This window comes from Mus musculus, chromosome 4 (assembly GCF_000001635.26).
Source record: "Mus musculus strain C57BL/6J chromosome 4, GRCm38.p6 C57BL/6J".
NCBI lineage: Eukaryota > Metazoa > Chordata > Mammalia > Rodentia > Muridae > Mus > Mus musculus.
This window is the reverse complement of record NC_000070.6, coordinates 122519424-122539498: the sequence shown is the minus strand read 5'-3', so window position 1 is coordinate 122539498 and position 20075 is coordinate 122519424. Positions and strand designations below refer to the sequence as shown.

Here is a 20075-nt window from a genome sequence, read left to right as displayed (position 1 = left end):
GCTGGGATCTGGTATCTACGTGGTGAGACGGAAATGGAGACTGAAAAAACTTAATTTTCTTAAAAGAAATGCTAGAGAGTAATTGAGGAAGACCCTTAGCATTGACCTCTGACATCCAAACTCATCCTCACACATGAACATAGACATAAAGCAAAACACACACACACACACACACACACACACACACACACACACACACTTTGAGACAAACAGAAGCACAAATAAAATAAGTTTCAGGAAGCTTACAGGATATCTTAAGGTTACTTTATTTTCAATGTTCTAGAGGGATCTCCAATTAATTACAGTCAATTTATTTGAATAAAAGAAATGTTTTTCCACAAACATATTACCATGAAACATGACAAGGAAAGTTTAGTGCTTCAGAGACTGTAGAGACAATGTAGCCATGTCTCAACTCAGGATCCTTAGCAAGATTCTTATATATATTTGAGGTGACATATAAGATTCTGTTCTCCACATCCTAAAAAACAAGCAGTGACATAACAAAGGATGAGACTGTTGGTAAAGGGATCTTCCATAAGAGTCTTGCTGATTTATGTTGTATGGAGGTGTGTGGGGGAATGTCTGCTTTAGATTTGTGTATTTAAAAATGTAGTTCCCACATTATGTTGCTTTTTGGGGATGTTATACTCAGGTGAAGCCTTACTGGAAGAAGTATATCATTGTGGAATTTAAGGTTTCACGACCTTCCCTAATGTCCAGTTTGGTCTTCATCTTCCATGCTTGCATTTGAAACTGTGCTAAGGCATCTTCATTCTTCTGCTGATGCCCCTTTCTGCCATTATGGACTTTTATGCCCATGAAACCATGAGTCCATATAAACACTACATAGGTTGCTTGTCATCATAGAGTTTATATCACAGCAACAGAAAAATTACTCATACAAGCCAAGACCCTCATATGTCCATTAGAGTACATGATGATGATTGCACATGCCTGCAGTCCCAACACTCCTGAGCCTGGGGCAGGTAGATTAAGTTCCAGGCAAATCTGAGCTATGAACAAACTCCTACATACAACTCAAAACAAAATACAACAAGTCGATGGTGAGATGGTTTGTAAGCAGGAGTGTTCTCACAGCACTGCCTATCAAACCCCTCAGGAAATCCCCCAAGGATCGAGCTGGCATCTTACCTCCATTATGTCCTTGTCAATGTCTTGAGAAAGGACACAAACTCCAGGTTTTTTCCATTGAAACATCATTTCCGTATCATCCACACTTAATATTATCCCCACTTAACAAAATGAATGATAGAAATTCATAAATCAAAACATTGCATTTAAGAGGTTTATTTAATAATTTTTATATATGGGTATAGCTAGTCTTTGTGGGTTCTTTCTGCTTCCACACCTTTTATTCCCTTTCATCCCTCTAACACCAGATATGAGAGAAAAAAAAAGATAGATCGGAAAGAGGACAACATTATTGTTATACTAGTTGTTGATTTAGGGATGTTTAGTTTCTTAGAGACATTTTGAACTTCATCATCAAGATATCTAATTTTTTATTCTTTCACTTTTGCACTGGAACTTGACAAAAGCTACCAACAGCGACTAATAGCGACCAACACTTCTTAATACATTGTTTTTCCCAATCATTTATTTATTCACTTTTTATAACCTGTTAACTGCCTCCCAAATATTACAAAAAGTTCTAGCCACATTTTCTTCTCTGCTTCTCCTCTGAGAAGGAGAAGCTAACCCATCCCAATATCTCCACACTGAGGCACATCAAGTCTCTGCAAAGCTTAGTGTTTGCATTACCTTATAAACTTCCCAAGATTCCAGAACTGGACACAATATCTGAACTTCTTTGCAGAGATGAATATGACGGCCCTGATGGAGCAAGAATTAAATCCCAGTCAGTTTCTATGGACAATCTGAAGCAACAACATGTCTCCCACATGGTATAAAAATGAAAATATATTCCCAGAACATTTTTATCCTTTTCAAACAAAAAATTCTCACTATATATGGATATTTTTCCTTCATATATGTCTGTGCACCATTGTATACAGTAACCACAGATGCCACAAGAAGATCTCAGGTCACCTGGAACTAGAGGTACAAACAGCTATAAGTGGCTATGCATTACTGGGAACTGAACCAAGGTCCTCACTTTACTTGATGACTAAACCATCTGGCTAGCCCCACCAACAGCAATTCATAAAATTCTGCATTACAAGACAGTATAACAGGAGGCATTAATTTGTATTTCCACACTGAAGAAAATATTAAAAGACCTTGATTCTTATAATGAAACCACTGTTTCTATAAAAACATAAATATTGTAGGCACAATAAAATATCTGGAGTTCATAACATACTATGGCCTGGAGCAGGGGGTGGAAGGCAGCATTTTTTGGTATTCCTGATAGAACAGCATGTACAATGAACCCACAGTGCCCATGTATTGTGTTCAGAACCAAGGCTCCAGTGGAGTGGAAGGTGCACATACTACCAGGACAACTCAATTCACTTCACTCTTGACTTTGAATTAATGTTTGTTCATTGTGTTTCCAGAATGTTGTTGCCATAGTTTCCTCAAGCACTAAATACAGTCTGATAACCTCCCATGGGTTCTTGACTGACAATACATGAGTCAAACACCCCACCCTAGCTTCTTTGGGCACTGTGTATACATGAATTACAAATATACATATATGCCAAGCTTAGAATCTCCCTGGTGGGGAGAGAATGACATGGTTCTTGCTCCTGGGATAAGGCTCTGGCATGAGCCTTCATGAGCGTCTGTGGCTTCAATGGGCATAAAGCTTGCTTGTGTAAAAATGTTCATATTTTCTTGATGCATTAGCAGTGGAGGACTCTTTCTCTCTAAGGAATGTCCTCCCTCTTAACATTAATGACCTCATGATTATTAGAAATAGCATGAGTCCATGAGTCAAGGATATGGCTATGCCTCAGCAAAATGGTAAATACTAGTACGTTCAGAATAGCCCTTAAGTATATGGGTAAGAACTCTAAATTCCTGAGTTAGAAAATATATAATATCTCAACTATACATAAAAAATAAGGATGCAATATGAATTGTGTGAGGGGCTTCACAATCTAAAGGAACAAAACAAGCAACACTATGATCCAGCTTGTCAGACAGATAGAAAGATAGGCAGGAAAAAATGCAAGCGAATTTCTAAGTTCAACGTCAGCCTGGGACACAGTGAGTCCAGGCCCAGGTGTGGTAGAAATGGTAATTTCAGGACAATGTCCCATACAACTAGTTTATTGTCTGTGCTAATCAAAGGCAGTCAGGCCTCTGAATTCTTTTGCAATGTCAAAAAAAATATGTGCTTGCTCTCTCCTATGAATCAAAAGGCAGGGATTGTAGGATGCTGATTCATAAGTTAATCAAATGAAACCAGGAGTAAATGCCTGGGCTGATAGTAAAATAAGAGACTGGACCTGTGTTCTGAAGGAGATGGGATTTTCAGAGGATTTTTTTTTTTTTTTTTTAGGAAATAAAGAGAGAACTGCTTGGAGAACTGACACAGATAAAATCAAGCAAGACATAGATAGAGAGCTCTGTTAGAATACCAAGCAAGGAAAATATAGACAGAGAAATATCTAGAAGTAAAACAGAACATAAAGATAAAGAGTTTGGAACAGCTGGATCAAACAAACACAGGTCATCAGCATAAATCCATGATTTGACTTAGAGTCATTATTTTTGCCACTCCCAGAAACCTCTTATCTCAGAACCCCTCTCCATGCTGAGGTTGGTCCTTTGCACATATAGGCAAAATTCTTCTACAGATAAAATAAGTAACAAATATCAAGCCTGTCAAAGTGAAAAAAAAACAAACTAAAATCATAAGAAATGAAATGGGAAAGAATGAAAAGAAATGTCTGCAAGAAGATGGGAACTGGCCAACAGCAGCATTGCTCTTTACTAAAATGCAAGATAAAACAACAAAGTTCTGAGGTGAGGGAGCAATCTTGGGTCCCTGGTCCCTCAAAGACTAGTCTGCACATGTGAGAGTGCAGACTAAAGAAGGGACACAACTTCTGGGATAGGCAGAAGTGACACAGCTTCTGGGACAGACCCCATTTCAGGCTCCAGACATCCAGGCACCTTCCCTACCAGAGGAGAGGTGGCCACCCGGGAGGGCTCTTTCAGATCAGGTGAGGGAGCCATCAGGTGATGATTTAATATACAGAAATCAATAAACATAATCCACTATATAAGCAAATTCAAAGACAAAAACCATATGATCATCTTTTTAAATGCTAAGAAAGCATTTGACAAAATGCAACACCCCTTCATGATAAAAGTCTTGGAAAATTCAGGAATTCAAAGCCCATACCTAAACATAATAAAAGCAACGTGGAGCAAACCAGTAGCCAACATCAAACTAAAATGAGAGAAACTCAGTCCCACTAAAATCAGGTACTAGACGAGGCAGCCCACTTTCTCCCTACCTATGCAATATAGTACATGAAGTTCTAGTCAGAGCAATTAGACAACAAAAGGAGATCACGGAGATACAAATTGGAAAGGAAGAAGTGAAAACATCACTATTTGCAGATGATATGACAATATATATAAGTGAAACTAAAATTCTACCAAAGATCTCCTAAATCTTATAAACAGCTTCAGTGAATTAGCTGGATATAAAATTAACTCAAACAAATCAATGACCTTTCTATACAGAAAGGATAAAGGGACTGAGAAAGAAATTAGGGAAACAACACCTTTCACAATAGTAACATATAAAATAACTTGGTTTGACTCTAAGGATGTGAAAGATCTGTACGATAAGAACTTCAATTCTCTGAAGAAAGAAATTGAAGAAGATCCCAGAAGATGGAAAGATCTTCCATGCTCATGAATTGGCAGGATTAATATAGTAAAAATGCCTATCCTGCCTCAAGCAATCTACAGATTCAATGCAATCCCCATCAAAATTTCAACTCAGTTTTTCACCTAGCTAGAAAGGGCAATTTGCAAATTCATCTGGAATAATAAAACCTAGGATAGCAAAAACTATTCTCAATAATAAAGGAACCTCTGGTGGAATCATCATGCCTGCCATTAAACTGGAATACAAAGCAATGGTGATAAAAAACTGCATGGTACTGGTACAGTGATACACAGTTAGATCAATGGACTAGAATTGAAGACCCAGAAATGAATCCACACACCTATGGTCACTTGATCTTTGAGAAAGGAGCTAAAACCATCCAGTGGATAAAGAAAGCATTTTCAACAAATGGTACAGGCACAACTGGAGGTTATAATGAAGAAGAATGTGAATTGATTGATTCTTTTTTTAAAATTTAATTAGGTATTTTCTTCATTTATATTTCCAATGCTATCCCAAAAGTCCCCCATACATTCCCCGCCCCCCACCCCCTACCTACCCACTCCCACTTCTTGGACCTGGCATTCCCCTGTACTGAGGCATATAAAGTTTGCAAGACCAATGGGCCTCTCCACTGATGGCCGACTAGGCCATCTTCTGATATATATGCAGCTAGAGACAGGGGCTCTGAGGGGATACTGGTTAGTTCATATTGAGGTCCACCTATAGGGTTGAAGATACCTTTAGCTCCTTGGGTACTTTCTCTAGGTCCTCCATTGGGGGCCCTTTGATCCATCCAATAGCTGACTGTGAGCATCCACTTCTGTATTTGCTAGGCCCCGGCATAGCCTCACAAGAGACAGCTATATCAGGGTCCTTTCAGCAAAATCTTGCTAGTGTACGCAATGGTGTCAGCATTTGGAGGCTGATTACGGGATGGATCCCCGGGTATGGCAGTCTTTAGATGGTGCATCCTTTAGTCTCAGCTCAAAACTTTGTCTCTGTAACTCCTTGCATGGGTGTTTTGATCACAATTCTAAGAAGGGGCAAAGTGTCCACACTTGGGTCTTCGTTCTTCTTGAGTTTCATGTGCTTTGCAAATTGTATCTTGGGTATCCTAAGGTTCTGGTCTAATATCCACTTATCACTGAGTACATATCATGTGAGTTCTTTTGTGATTGGGTTACCTCACTCAGGATGCTGCCCTCCAGGTCTGCCACACACTCCAGTTGAGTCAGTTTGACAAGCCTAGAGGCTTAAAAACTGCTCATGAAGCAAAAAGAGTTTCACAGAAACTCGCTCCTGGAGTCTGGCGTGCTCTCTAAATTTTCCATTCCCGCGTTAGTCTAGTGGATGGATCCACATGCACTCTTTATTATAAATACCTTTTAAGATTGGATTCTGACATAGGTAAAGCCTTCCGCCAATGTTCCAACAGTCCTAGAATGTCCTTGAGCTAGACAGTGACATTCAGGATAGCCCAAAAGTTAGGTCACTGCCCTTCACAGGAATCTACCATCACCAAGGATGAAAGACGTTTCTGACCGTAGGAGAAACCAGAATAGATACTTAGAATTATAGCTGAGTTACACCTATATACAGGAATTTACAATGGTTTAGGAAGTAGATCGGGCTGTGGTTTTAGAGTATTACATTACTCAAGAGATGTTTAGCTAGAACGGAACTCCCTAACTAGAACCATGACTTGGGTGTGAAAGCCCTTGCCCTAGGAGTGAAAAGTTCTCACACCTGGCTTCTAAGTCTATAGCTGACCTTAGATAGGGCTGACTTTGTCTCAGTTATTTTATTGAACAGTTCCTGCCAGTCTTTGCATTTTCATTTCTCTGTTCTGTGTAAGAGTCATTAAGCATCCGGTTACCTCATTTGTACCTTGCGGGTATGTCACCCAACTTCCTTATTGTCTTCTGTATAAAAAAGTCTGATGCTCGATTTGAGAAATTACATTCAGATCCAACACAACCTCTCCCGTGTGCACCTGTCAATTCATCCGATGCTTTGTCCACCCATGACTAGAGACCCATTCCATGCAGACAAAGGGGCCCAGAGGGTCTGCGGCACAGGTCCATCCATTTGCCTAGGAATTTCATAAATTCATTCTTTTTAATAACAGATCAGTACTCCGTTGTGTAAATGTACCACATTTTCTGTATCCATTCCTCTGTTGAGGGGCATCTGAGTTCTTTCCAGCTTATGGCTATTATAAATAAGGCTGCTATGAACATAGTGAAGCATGTGTCCTTCTTACCAGTTGGAACATCTTCTGGATATATGTCCAGGAGAGATATTGCGGGATCCTCTGTTAGTGCTATGTCCAATTTTCTGAGGAACCACCAGACTGATTTCCAGAGTGGTTGTACAAGCTTGCAATCCCACCAAAAATGAAGGAGTGTTCCTCTTTCTGCACATCCTCACCCGCATCTGATGTCACCTGAATTTTTGAACATAGCCCTTCTGACTGGTGTGAGACAAATCTCAGGGTTGTTTTGATTTGCAGTTCCCTGAAGATTAAGGATGCTGAACATTTTTTTCAGGTACTTCTCAACCATTCAGTATTCCTCAGGTAAGAATTCTTTGTTTTGCTCTGAGCCCCATTTTTTAATGAGGTTATTTGATTTTTTGGAGTCCACCTTCTTGAGTTCTTTGTATACATTGGATATTAGTCCCTTATCTGACTGAGGATAGGTAAAGATCCTTTCCCAATCTGTTGATGACCTTTTTGTCTTATTGAGGGTGTCTTTTGCCTTACAGAAGTTTGCAATTTTATGAGGTTACATTTGTCAATTCATCGAACTTACAGCACAAGCCATTGCTGCTTTATTCAGGAATTTTTCCCCTGTGTCCATATCTTCAAGGCTTTTCCCCAAATTCTCCTCTGTAAGTTTCACTGTCTCTGGTTTTATGTGTAGTTCCTTGATCCACTTATATTTGACCTTAGTACAAGGAGATAGGAATGGATCAATTCTTATTCTTCTACATGATAACCACCGGTTGTGCCAGCACCATTTGTTGAAAATGCTGTCTTTCATCCACTGGATGGTTTTAGCTCCCTTGTCAAAGATCAAGTGACCATGGGTATGTGGATTTCTTTCTGGGTCTTCAATTCTATTCCATTGGTCTACTTGTCTGTCGCTATACCAGTACCATGCAGGGTTTTTTTTTTTTTTTTTTTTCCACAAATGCTCTGTAGTACAGCTTTCGGTCAGGCATGGTGATTCTGTCATAGGTTCTTTTATCCTTGAGAAGAGTTTTTGCTATCCTAGGATTTTTGTTATTCCAGATGAATTTCCAGATTGCCATTTCTAATTCGTTGAAGAATTGAGTTGGAATTTTGATGGGGATTGCATTGAATTTGGAGATTGGTTTTGGCAAGAGAGATATTTTTACTATATTGATCCTGCCAATCCATGAGCATGGGAGATTTTTCCATCTTCTGAGATCTTCTTTAATTTCTTTCTTCTGAGACTTGAAATTCTTATCATACAGACCTTTCACCTCCTTAGTTAGAGTCACACCAAGGAATTTTTTATTTGTGACTATTGAGAACAGTGTTGTTTCCCTAATTTCTTTCTTAGCTTGTCTATCCTTTCTGTAGTGAAAGTCCATTGACTTGTTTGAGTTAGTTTTATATCCAGCTATTTCACTGAAGCTGTTTATCAGGTTTAGGAATTATCTGGTGGAATTTTTAGGGTCCCTTATATATACTATTGTATCATCTGCAAAAATGATATTTTGACTTCTTCCTTTCCAATTTGTATCCCCTTGTTCTCCTTTTGTTGTCGAATTGCTCTGGCTAGGAGTTCAAGTACAATGTTGAATAGGTAGGGAGAATGTGGGCAGCTTTGTCTAGTCCCTGATTTTATTGGGAATGCTTCTAGCTTCTCACCATTTACTTTGAGTTGGCTACTGGTTTGCTGTAGATTGCTTTTATCATGTTTAGGTATGGGCCTCGAAGTCCTGATCTTTTATCCTGAATGGATATTGGATTTTCTCAAATGGTTTCCCCACATCTATCAAGATGATCATGTGGATTTTGTCTTTGAGTTTGTTTATATAGTGGATTATGTTGATGGATTTCCATATAATAAACTGTCCCTGAGTCCCTGGATTGAAACCTACTTGGTCACGATGGATGCATTTGTTGTGTGTTCTTCGATTTGGTTAGCAAGAATTTTATTGAGGATTTTTGCAGTGGTATTCATAAGGGAAATTGGTCTGAACTTCTCTATGTTTCTTGGGTCTTTCTGTGCTTTAGGTATCAGAGTAATTTTGGCTTCATAGAATGAATTGGGTAGAGTACCTTCTGCTTCTATTTTGTGGAATAGTTTGTGAAGTACTGGAATTAGATCAACTTTGAAGGTCTGATAGAACTGCATTAAACCCATCTGGTCCTGTTTTTTTTTTTTTTTTTTTTGGTTGGAGACTATTTATGACTTCTTCTATTTCTTTAGGGGATATAGGACTGTTTAGATCATTAACCTGATCCTGATTTAACTTTGGTACCTGTCTAGAAATTTGTCAATTTCATACATGTTTTTTATTTTTGTTGAGTATCGCCTTTTATAGAAGGATCTGATGGTGTTTTGGATTTCTTCAGGATTTGTTGTTATGTCTCCCTTTTCATTTCTGATTTTGTTAATTAGGATGCTGCCCCTGTGCCCTCTAGTGAGTCTGGCTAAGGGTTTATCTATCTGGTTGATTTTCTCAATGAACCAGCTCCTCCTTTTGTTGATTCTTTGAATAGTTCTTATTCTTTCCACTTGGATGATTTTGGCCCTGAGATTGATTATTTCTTGTCATCTACTCCTCTTGGGCGAATTTGCTTCCATTCTTTCTAGAAATTTTAGGTGTGCTGTCAGGCTGCTAGTGTACTCTCTATTTAGTTTCTTTTTGGAGTCACTCAGAGCTATGAGTTTTCCTCTTAGAAATGTTTTCATTGTGACCCATAAGTTTGGGTATGTTGTGGCTTCATTTTCATTAAACTCTAAAAAGTCTTTAATTTCTTTCTTTATTCCTTCTTAACCAAGGTATCATTGAGAAGAGTGGTGTTCAGTTTCCATGTGAATGTTGATTTTCTATTATTTATGTTTTTTTGAAGATCAGCCTTAGTCCATGGTGATCTGATAGGATGCATGGGACAATTTCAATATTTTTGTATCTATTAAGACCTGTTTTGTGACAAATTATATTGTCAATTTTGGAGAAGTTACCATGCGGTGCTGAGAAGAAAGTATATCCTTTTTTTTTTTTTTGGTTAAAATGTTCTGTAGATATCTCTTAAATCCATTCATTTCATAACTTCTGTTAGTTTCACTGTGTCTCTGTTCAGTTTCTGTTTCCATGACCTGTCCATTGATGAAAGTGGTATGTTGAAGTCTCCCACCATTATTGTGTGAGGTGCAATGTGTGATTTGAACTTTACTAATGTTTCTTGAATGAATGTGGCTGTCCTTGGATTTGAAGCATAGATATTCAGAATTGAGAGATCCTCTTGGTAGATTATACCTTTGATGCGTATGAAATGCCCCTCCTTGTCTTTTTTTGATAACTTTGGGTTGGAAGTCGATTTTATTAGATATTAGAATGGCTACTCTAGGTTATTTCTTCAGATCATTTGCTTGGAAAATTGTTTTCCAGCCTTTCACTCTGAGGTAGTGTCTGTCTTTTTCCCTGAGATGGGTTTCCTGTAAGCAGCAAAATGCTGAGTCCTATTTGTGTAGCCAGTCTGTCAGTCTATGTCTTTTTATTGGGGAATTGAGTCCAGTGATATTAAGAGATATTAAGGAAAAGTAATTGTTGCTTTGTATTATTTTTGTTGTTAGAGTTGGCATTCATTTCTTGTGGCTGTCTTCTTTTAGAGTTGTTGAAGGATTACTTTCTTGCTTTTTCTAGGATGTGGTTTTTTGTCCTTTTTTTTTTTTTTTTTTTTTTTTTTCTTCTGTTATTTTCCTTGAAGGGCCGGATTCATGAAAAGATAATGTGTGAATTTGGTTTTTTCATGGAATACTTTGGTTTCTCCATCTATGGTAATTGAGAGGCTGGGTATAGTAGCCTCTGCTGGCATTTGTGTTCTCTTAGTGTCTGTATAAGAATTGATCCATTCTTATATTCTTGTACAAAGCTCAAGTCTAAGTTGATCAAAGAACTCCACATAAAACCAGAGACACTGAAATTAATAGAGTGGAAAGTGGGGAAAAGACTCGATGATATAGGCACAGGGGAAATTTTCCTAAACAGAACAGCAATGGCTTGTGCTGTAAGATTAAGAATTGACAAATGGAACCTCAAAAAATTGCAAAGCTTCTCTAAGTCAAGACACACTGTGAATAAGACAAAAAGATCACCAATAGATTGGGAAAGGATTTTTACCAATCCTAAATATGGTAGGAGATTAATATCCAATATATACAAAGAGCTCAAGAGCTGGACTCCAGAAATTTAATTAACCCCATTAAAAAATTGGGTACAGAGCTAAACAAAGAATTATCAACTGAGGAATACTGAATGGCTGAGAAGCACCTGAAAAAAATTCTAACATCCTTAATCATCAAGGAAATGCAAATCAAAACAACCTTGAGATTCCACCTCACACCAGTAAGAATTGCTATGATCAAAATTTATGTGACAGTAGCTGCTGTTGAGCATTTGGATAAAGAGGAACACTCCTCCATTGCTGGTGGAATTGCAAGCTTGTACAACCACTCTGGAAGTCTCTCTGGTAGTTCCTTAGTAAATTGGACATAATACTACCAGAAGATCCAGCAATACCTCTCCTGAGCATATACTCAGAAGATGTCCCGACTTGTAATATGAACACATGCTCCAGTATGTTCATAGCAGCCTTATTTATAATTACCAGAAGCTTGAAAGAACCCAAATGTCTCTCAACAGAAGAATGGATACAGAAAATGTGGTATATTTACACAATGGAGTACTATTCAACTATTAAAAACAATGATTTTATGAACTTCTTCGACAAATGGATGTATCATGAGGATATCATCCTTAGTGAGGTAACCCAATCACAAACGAAGTCATTAGGTATGCACTCACTGGTAAGTTTATATTAACCCAGAAACTTAGAACACCCAAGATAAAATTTGCAAAACAAAAGAAAATCAAGAATAGGGAAGACAAATGGGTGGATACTTCATTTCTCCTTAGAATATGGAACAAAATACCCATGAAAAGGAATTACAGAGACAAAGTTTGGAGCTAAGACGAAAGTATGGAGAGTATCCAGAGACTACCCCACCTGGGGATCAATTCCATAATCAGCCACCAAACCCAGACACTATTGCATATCCCTGCAAGATATTACTGAAGGACCCTGGTTTAGCTGTTTCATATGAGGCTATGCCCGTGCCTGGCAAATACAGATGTGGATGCTCACAGTCACCTACAAGATGGCACACAGGGCCCCCAATGTAGAAGCTAAAGAAAGCACCCAAGGAGCTTAAGGGGTCTGCAACCCTATAGGTGGCACAACAATATGAACTAACCAGTACCCCCAGAGCTCGTTTCTCTCGCTGCATATGTTGCAGAAGATGGCCTAATCGATCATCACTAGGAAGAGAGGCCCATTGGTATTGCAAACTTCATATGCCCCAGAATAGGGGGATGCCAGGGCCAAGAATTGGGAATGGGTACATAGGGGAAAAGGGAGGGGAGAGAGTATAGGGAACTTTCAGATAGATTTTGAAATGTATATAAAGAAAATATCTAAGGAAAAAAAACAAAGTTTTGATTCAAATCAGGACAGATTTCAAGGAGAAGGAGAAATAGGAACACTTGTGCCTTATTGGTGGAGATAGAACAGTAAAATCCTGTGTAAAACTAGGGAAGTGACATAAATGAATCTGGTTATCAAATTTCCAAGCAATTCCATTCCTTCCTTTATAACAAAGTAAATAAAAATCCAGAGAAAACTTTACACAAAAGTTTTCAGTAACATTGTTAGTAATGGCAAAAGGTAAAAACAAAGCAAATGTCTGTTAATTGACAAGCTGTGCTATATTAGTATAATTTAATACTTTTCCCTATAAATGGCATGCTGAAACATGCTACAACCAGTATGAACCTCAAAGCATGTTCCAAAAATTAACCCTCCACAAAAGACATAAATTGTGGGATACCTTTTACATGCTATATAGAGTATACAACATCCTACCAGAAAAGAAAACTTCCTGAGGTTATAAGAAGTGAGGAGGAGAAAGGACAAAAAAACATGATTTAACTAATAGGGAGTGTTTCCTTAGAGCTGAGAAGTTTTGAATCTACAGAAGATATAAGATTCTCTCAGTTTGTGAACAGGCTCAATGCTTCAGAACTGTGCACTGAAAATGGTAAAACTTTTATTTGAATTTTACCTCAACACTAACAGAGTACAGAATGCTTCTTGCTCAGCTCAGTCCATCAGACATTAATAAGCATCAGAACGTCATTTGGGACTGGAGAAGTATTCCTAATAACAGAAGGCTTGTCCAGAATGTATTAAGCCCTGCATAGGACCTCAGGATGATAAAACCTAGACAAGGGATGCACACGTATGGTCCCAGGGCTTGGAAGGCAAAAGCACAAGGATTAGAAGTTCAAAGTTTTGCTTGGCTACATAGTAAGTTTTAAACATAAAAGCAAAGGAGCGGGCCAGGTGCAGTGACACAAATCAGTAGTGTCATCACTCAGAAGACTGAAGCAGAATTGCCTGGACCAGGATGAAGTACATAAAGTGCCTGAGGCACACACAGGAAAAGGCTAAATTTGAAAAACAATATACCCTGGGTTTTACATCTTGACAGAGTGACCTGTGACGCTGTACAAACAACTAGTGCTTAAAGACCCTGCACCCCAAATGCCCAGTTTTGCAGAAAACAATTGCTGTTACATGACTCATTGCCTAACAGAATGTGAACTGCCTCCCTCTGTTTCTTCAAACACAAACACAAAGGGCATAATGAAGCAAGGCAAGGGAGCTTCTCTTAACTGCAGTATACATGCCCCACTCCTTGCTGGGATGCAAATCTCACAGAATCAGCCTGCTGTGCTTCTGTCCACAGTGTCTATTCTTCATTAAAACTTATCTTACTTCTGCTCTGGTAAATTGTTTTATCACTGAACCTGGAGCTGGCCATTCCCAACATTACACAAATTTGTGAGCAGAAAGCTCAGTGCTGGAGAGGGCAGCATCTATCTCACATTCTCCATGAGCCTTGCCCTAGTACCCTGGGGCCTAAAGAATCCTCACAAAACCTATTTGTATTAAAAGACTCCAATTCCTCTATATAATTCTCTTTAACCCACATTAAAATCAACCTCCAACTGTTTTTGTCAATATATATACACATGGCTGAGTCTACTGATCAATTCTCAGTCTGCTCATAAGAGACCTTTGTGAGGATCTCCTATCTTCTCTTCTGTTGTGTCTGGTGGTTTGGTTTATTGTTGTTGTGTATTTGTTTGTCTGATTGATTGATTTTTAGGTGGAGTTCCATTCAAGAGTATGGAGGAATTTACTACAATCTCAGTACTGACTACATAATCAAACCTGCCTTTCAACTTGCAGCCATTTAATGTCCGGGAACTCATCAGCCCTGTACTTGCAGGCATGATAAAATATTTGTTGCTTGCTTCCTTCTTCAGGAAACATTTTCTTCAGTGGCTTTCAGGACACTGAACTCTCCTGACTTCTTCTACCTCTCAGGATGTTTTCTCACTGCCTCTGCTTGGTTTTCTCCTTGATTGCCAGTCCACCCCAGGAGCTAAGGTATTCCCACTCCTGGCAGAGTCACTCCTGGGGTGACTTTACCCTATGACAGGACAGGGCAGGGCAGGACATTAAAGTACCAAGAGTTCAAGCACTCTGAACTACAGTCCTTGCTTGTACAAATAATTCTGTATTACCTCCACGTTTTTTTAAACAGTGTTATATTTACAGAATCCAAAACTGCTTTTACCTCACATGTCCTCACACATCAGTAATCTCAACCATCCAGAAGTAGGATACAACATCTTTAATTCAAAGTCAGCATGGACTCCATACTGTGCACTGGAAACTGTAATATAACCTTACAACTTGGAAAGCAGGAAAATCAGGAGTACAAGGTTACCTCTGGGACCCTGGACTTGTGGCTCCTGTACTCCCAGTACTCACAAGGTGGAAACAGAAAGATCGCTGAGGATTTGTGCCTAGCCTATAGACTACATATTAAGTGTCAACCCAGCCTTGGCTACACAGGGAAGGAGATTCTGTCTTAACAGAAACTAACAAAGAAAGAAAAATAAAATAGCCTAGCAGTGGTGGCACATGCCTTTGATCCCAACACTTTGGAGGCAGAGGCAGGCAGATTTCTGAGTTCAAGACCAGCCTAGTCTCAGAGTGAGTTCCAGGACAGCCAGTCAGCTGGTGGTACACAGAGAAACCCTGTCTCTAAGAACCAAAAATGAATGAATGGATGAATGAATGAATGAATGAATAAATAAATAAATAATTTAATTAATTAATAGAGACAAAGGGAAAAGAAAAAGGTTATTCTTGGATACATATCAAGATGAAGGATAAACTTTTCTACACGAGAAACTATCTCCAAAGGTCAAAATAACAAGGTGCCCATGTCTTTAATCCCAGGACTTAAGATGCAGAGGAAAGAAAGAGGGTTAGAAGTTTACATGGAAAATTGTAGGTTACTATGGACTATGGGATTAATGAATGTGTTAGCAAGGTTGTCATGGGACTTCAGCTGCCAATCATAAGGACCAGAGTTCAATCCCTGAGACCCATAAATGGGAAGAAAAGGAACATTTCTCAAAAATACTTGACACACCTCTACTTATTTTGACCTACACACACACACACACACACACACACACACACACTTTTTAAAAGTCCAAACTAACAAAATCAATAACTAAACAACAATAAAGAACCTTAATTTAAGTAGGGTCAAATGCTGAATCCAATTTTAATTTTTCTGTGATAGGGGACTGGCAATGTCTTCAGGTTGGCCTGGTCTGAACTCATGATCTTCCTACTTTTCCTTCCCCAGTGCAATGACTGGCTTGTGACAGTTTGTTTAGTTTAAAAGTATAATCTCTCTGTCTCTCTGTCTCTCTCTCTCTGTGTCTCTGTGTCTCTATGTCTCTATTTCTCTCTCTTTCTCTCTCTCTGTCTCACTCTCTGTCTCTCCTTTCACTGTGTTTATGCTCATCTTCCTCTCTCCTTCACTTTCTCTGTTCCTCCTTCCATCCCCACACTTTCTGTCTCTCTACCTACACCTCTCTCCCATATCATATACACACACAAAGTACTCTTCAGATTTGCTTGCCGTTCAAAGTACCTATCTTGGAAAACAAAAAACAAAACAAACAAACAAACAAAATAAAAACAACAACTTCACTTTCTATTTATCTATGGCCCAAACTGCACTTTCATCTCAGCCTTCTTGTTCTCTCAGGCCATATTGAAATCTGTGATATCACCCTCAAATATGTCAAAGTTCAAAGTTCCACTAATTCTCCACACTTCATGTTACCACACAGCTATTACTGTAGTGACACTAGTAACAGCTCTGAGACAAAAGAATCTCCGGTGTTTATTATCTGAAGTTTAACTTCTCAGCTCCTGTGACATCTAGAATTTATTATAAACACAGCAATTAAAACAAAAAAGTACACTGGTGGACAACATAGGTTCTCATGCCTTTAATCATAAGGTCTGATACCCCAGAGTCTCTCTCCTTCCTTTCTACTGTCCACAGACCTTATGTGGCCCTGATCCATCTTCATTTTATCACAAGAGGAGGAAACAAGCTAGCTTCAGGATGAAACCAGATAGTAACAGAACAGACCAATGAGCTCAAACTTACACTGGGAAACATTTAAGGAAGATTTTGTTTCATGAAAATGAAACTTCACAGCTAATAAATTCAGTCCCATCAAGGTCTTGAGGAAAATACCTGGTGTTGCTTCTGTTGATAAGCAGCCTACCATCCTTGTAATCTTGTGACTCTGTTCCTCAATCCCTTTCTTCCTAATGACAGCCACAGCTTTTGTTTCACTAACCACTTGAAGAGTCTGCACGACCAACTAATGTCACAGACAGGTTCATTGACCTCATACTAAATATTAACTGAATACATATTGTTATTTATGGGTCTCCTCATGTCACTCTGGCTTATTTGAAACTTGCCATTTATATCAGGCAGGTTTCAAGCTTGAAGACATCCTCCTTCTTTTGTGTCCTATATATTGGGGAATTACTTCCATGAACTAGTTCTCTATGGGCTCTACCACAGTGGGCTCAGAACAATTCTTTCTAAGTCCTTACACTAGGCCTAAAAGACCTAACATGTGTTCAGCCTCACTTTCCTTTCTCTCCCTGCTCCTGCGAAACTGATCTGGATTCTTCTATGCCTGGATCAGGGTCTTTGCATCTGCTGCTCCTTTGACCACACATCCATATGGCATCTTTCCTCATCCTCCTCAGCTCTGTTCATGACTCAGTTGTCAGTTTTTGGGTGAATTCTCTACTAATTAACTATAAGCTCACACTTCAAGGCCAATCATCTTACATATGTCATGTCTTTCTCCAGTGCACACATCACAATTTGACATGTTGCCAGGGTTCTGTCACAACATTCAGGTACTGAGGTAGAATGCAGTGTAGGAAACTGATTCCTCTGTCAATTTAACCTTTCTTGTTACTCTGCAGCCAAAAGCTGGTGACTTCTGGCAATTGAATACAGCAGATGGCAATAGTGGATTAAGAAAATTAATTTAGGTACTTGGACTCTTTACTCCTTACATACCTTTTTATGAGCCAGAGAGAAAGAAAAAGTCACAAACACACACACACACACAGAGCTGGACCCCACTACCTCTTTCATCAATTTCACAATGGCTTGTACATACTAATTTACATAAACATATTCTTACATATGTTTGTGTATATATATATGCATATATATGTATGTATACACACACACACACACACATATATATATGTTTGTGCGTGTATGTATATATGTATATGTATATGTATATGTATATGCATATGCATATGCATATGCATATGCATATGCATATGTATACACACACACACACACACACACACACACACACAGACATATATACCTATATACATACTGGGAGCAGAGCCCCAACAGCCATGCTTTATTCTTTTCTCTGAGTCTTCTTATAACTTCATAGACAAAAGGTCATTATAAAATCTCATCACAGATAAAATGGTACATGAAACAGAGATAATGATGTCAATAGTAAGTTAAAAGTAGCATTTCATTCTATAAGGTTGTTATATGTTCCAAGCAACGGTTTCAGTTACATATGACCTTGATTTATCATACTGCAAAATTGCGGCCTCATCCTTGCATCTGACTTGGAATGAATGATTTTCCTTGGTCACAGATCTGTGCCAAGCCTATTTCTCTTCTTAGTAAAGTTTATGGAAGCTCAGTGTACTCCTCATAATGCAGCCTTTACTTACTCTTCTAGGATGCATTCTATTATTCTTGATTCCAGCTTATTATATCTTGCTGGCAAAATATTTAAAACCATCTCTTCAAACTATTTGCTTAGATTTCCTAAAATTATTTAAGTCAAATCAGGAATTCTATAAAGTTATTAATGTATCTACACAGCATTGTTATATGTAAGTGATTCTTCATATTGATTGGCAGGAAATTTGCAACATATAGTGGTTTGATGCTCAAGAATAATTAGGCTATATAATCTTGGCAGGAATGACTTACCAGCATCAAGAAGCAATCTTGTGATGAAGCCTCTAAAGTCCTTGCCTCACAGAGCAAACCCATAAAAGCTATGCAAAATGGTCGGCCATCTCCAGAAAACTCACTTGTTTGCACAACCTTTGCTAAATGGCTTCCATCAACATGTTTTTCTTATTTCTTTACATTATGTTTCCATACTTGAAAGCAAGTTCTATAAGTGTGAAGAATTCAGCGTACTTCACATTCAGGTGTAGTGAGTGCTGTGAGGTAGCTTTGTGAAGGTATGAATGCCTGAATGTGTTGCCCAGTTCGGAAGGAGCAGGCTGGCCTGACAGTGAGCTGCTGCAGGCTGAGCCCACCTCTGCTATGATTTCAACAAAGACAGCATAATGCCCAGTAGTGCAAAGTTCTCCCTAAGAGCTCACTGAAGACACAGGACTGCCTTCCCTCCAATGCAAATCAGCTCTAAAATCCCAAATACTTGACTTACAGCTCTTGCTTTGCTGATGTGAACCTAGGTGGCAATGGCACAGGGTTACCAAGCCTGTGCCCATCTACTGATCACTTACCTTGTCCGGACAATCACACGAGTTGTAGTCGATCTGACTCACTAGTGGCCTGGCATCACAACACCAGAACAGAAGATAGACAGATAGGAGCCACCAGAACCCAAGCAATACCATCTTAGCTGAGTGACAATAAAAGTGCTTGCATTTCTGTGTGGCAATCTAGGTGCCTTTCAGTGACTCAAGTGACCACACCCCTGTCTGGTGACACAGCCCGAGCATTTACTGCAGCAAAACCATTGCTGACTTGTGTTTATTCAACACTTATCTTAGTTCACTTTTGGCCTTTAACATATCTTATGCAGTGCTCCCATTTTATGCATAAGGACAATTAGGTGATAATGTTAGTATCTGAAAAGGACTGCAGATAGGATGGATCCCTAGGTGGGACAGTGTCTTGTTGGGAACTAAAGAGGGGGCCCTTGGGGAGAGTGGGAAGGGGAAGCCTCACACCCTGCCAGAGTTTTAGCTATTCTCTGGTCATTCATGCATGGGAGGGGTGCCATACACCTTCCACTCAACCCTGGGTGGGCATTTATCCTTTGACCCAGTCTTTGGTGGGTGGCCAATGGACAGCCCTGACCTGAGAGCCCCAGGGCTACTTTTTTAAAGTCACCAGGGTTATGGGAGAGAGGGATGAGGGAAGAAGTTCCCAATACCGGTGAGAGTGAGCTCTGTGGATCTGGACTGGAGCACAGGAAAGCCTTCCATAGGGAGATTAGAAATGGCTCATTAGAAAAAAGCCTATCGCATCCTCCAAGTGCTGTGGGCCTTGATGAGCAGAGACATTCCATGTTTTTAGAGCTATATTATAGAAAGGCAGGGAGAAAGAGAGAAGGTAGGAGAGAGAGAGAGAGAGAGAGAGAGAGAGAGAGAGAGAGAGAGAGAGAGAGAGAGAAAGTGTAAGAG

At 39.1% G+C, this 20075-nt stretch overlaps 1 long non-coding RNA gene across 1 annotated transcript; it reads right to left on the bottom strand.

Annotated features, from left to right (window-relative positions):
• Window positions 1-345: 345 nt before the first annotated feature.
• Gm30405 lies at window positions 346-19313 on the bottom strand. Its single transcript, XR_376617.2, has 4 exons — window positions 19170-19313; window positions 1786-1857; window positions 1156-1256; window positions 346-481 (listed from the first exon to the last, which is right to left on the bottom strand). It is a non-coding gene; the product is annotated as a predicted gene, 30405 (long non-coding RNA).
• Between the last annotated feature and the right edge of the window lie 762 nt (window positions 19314-20075).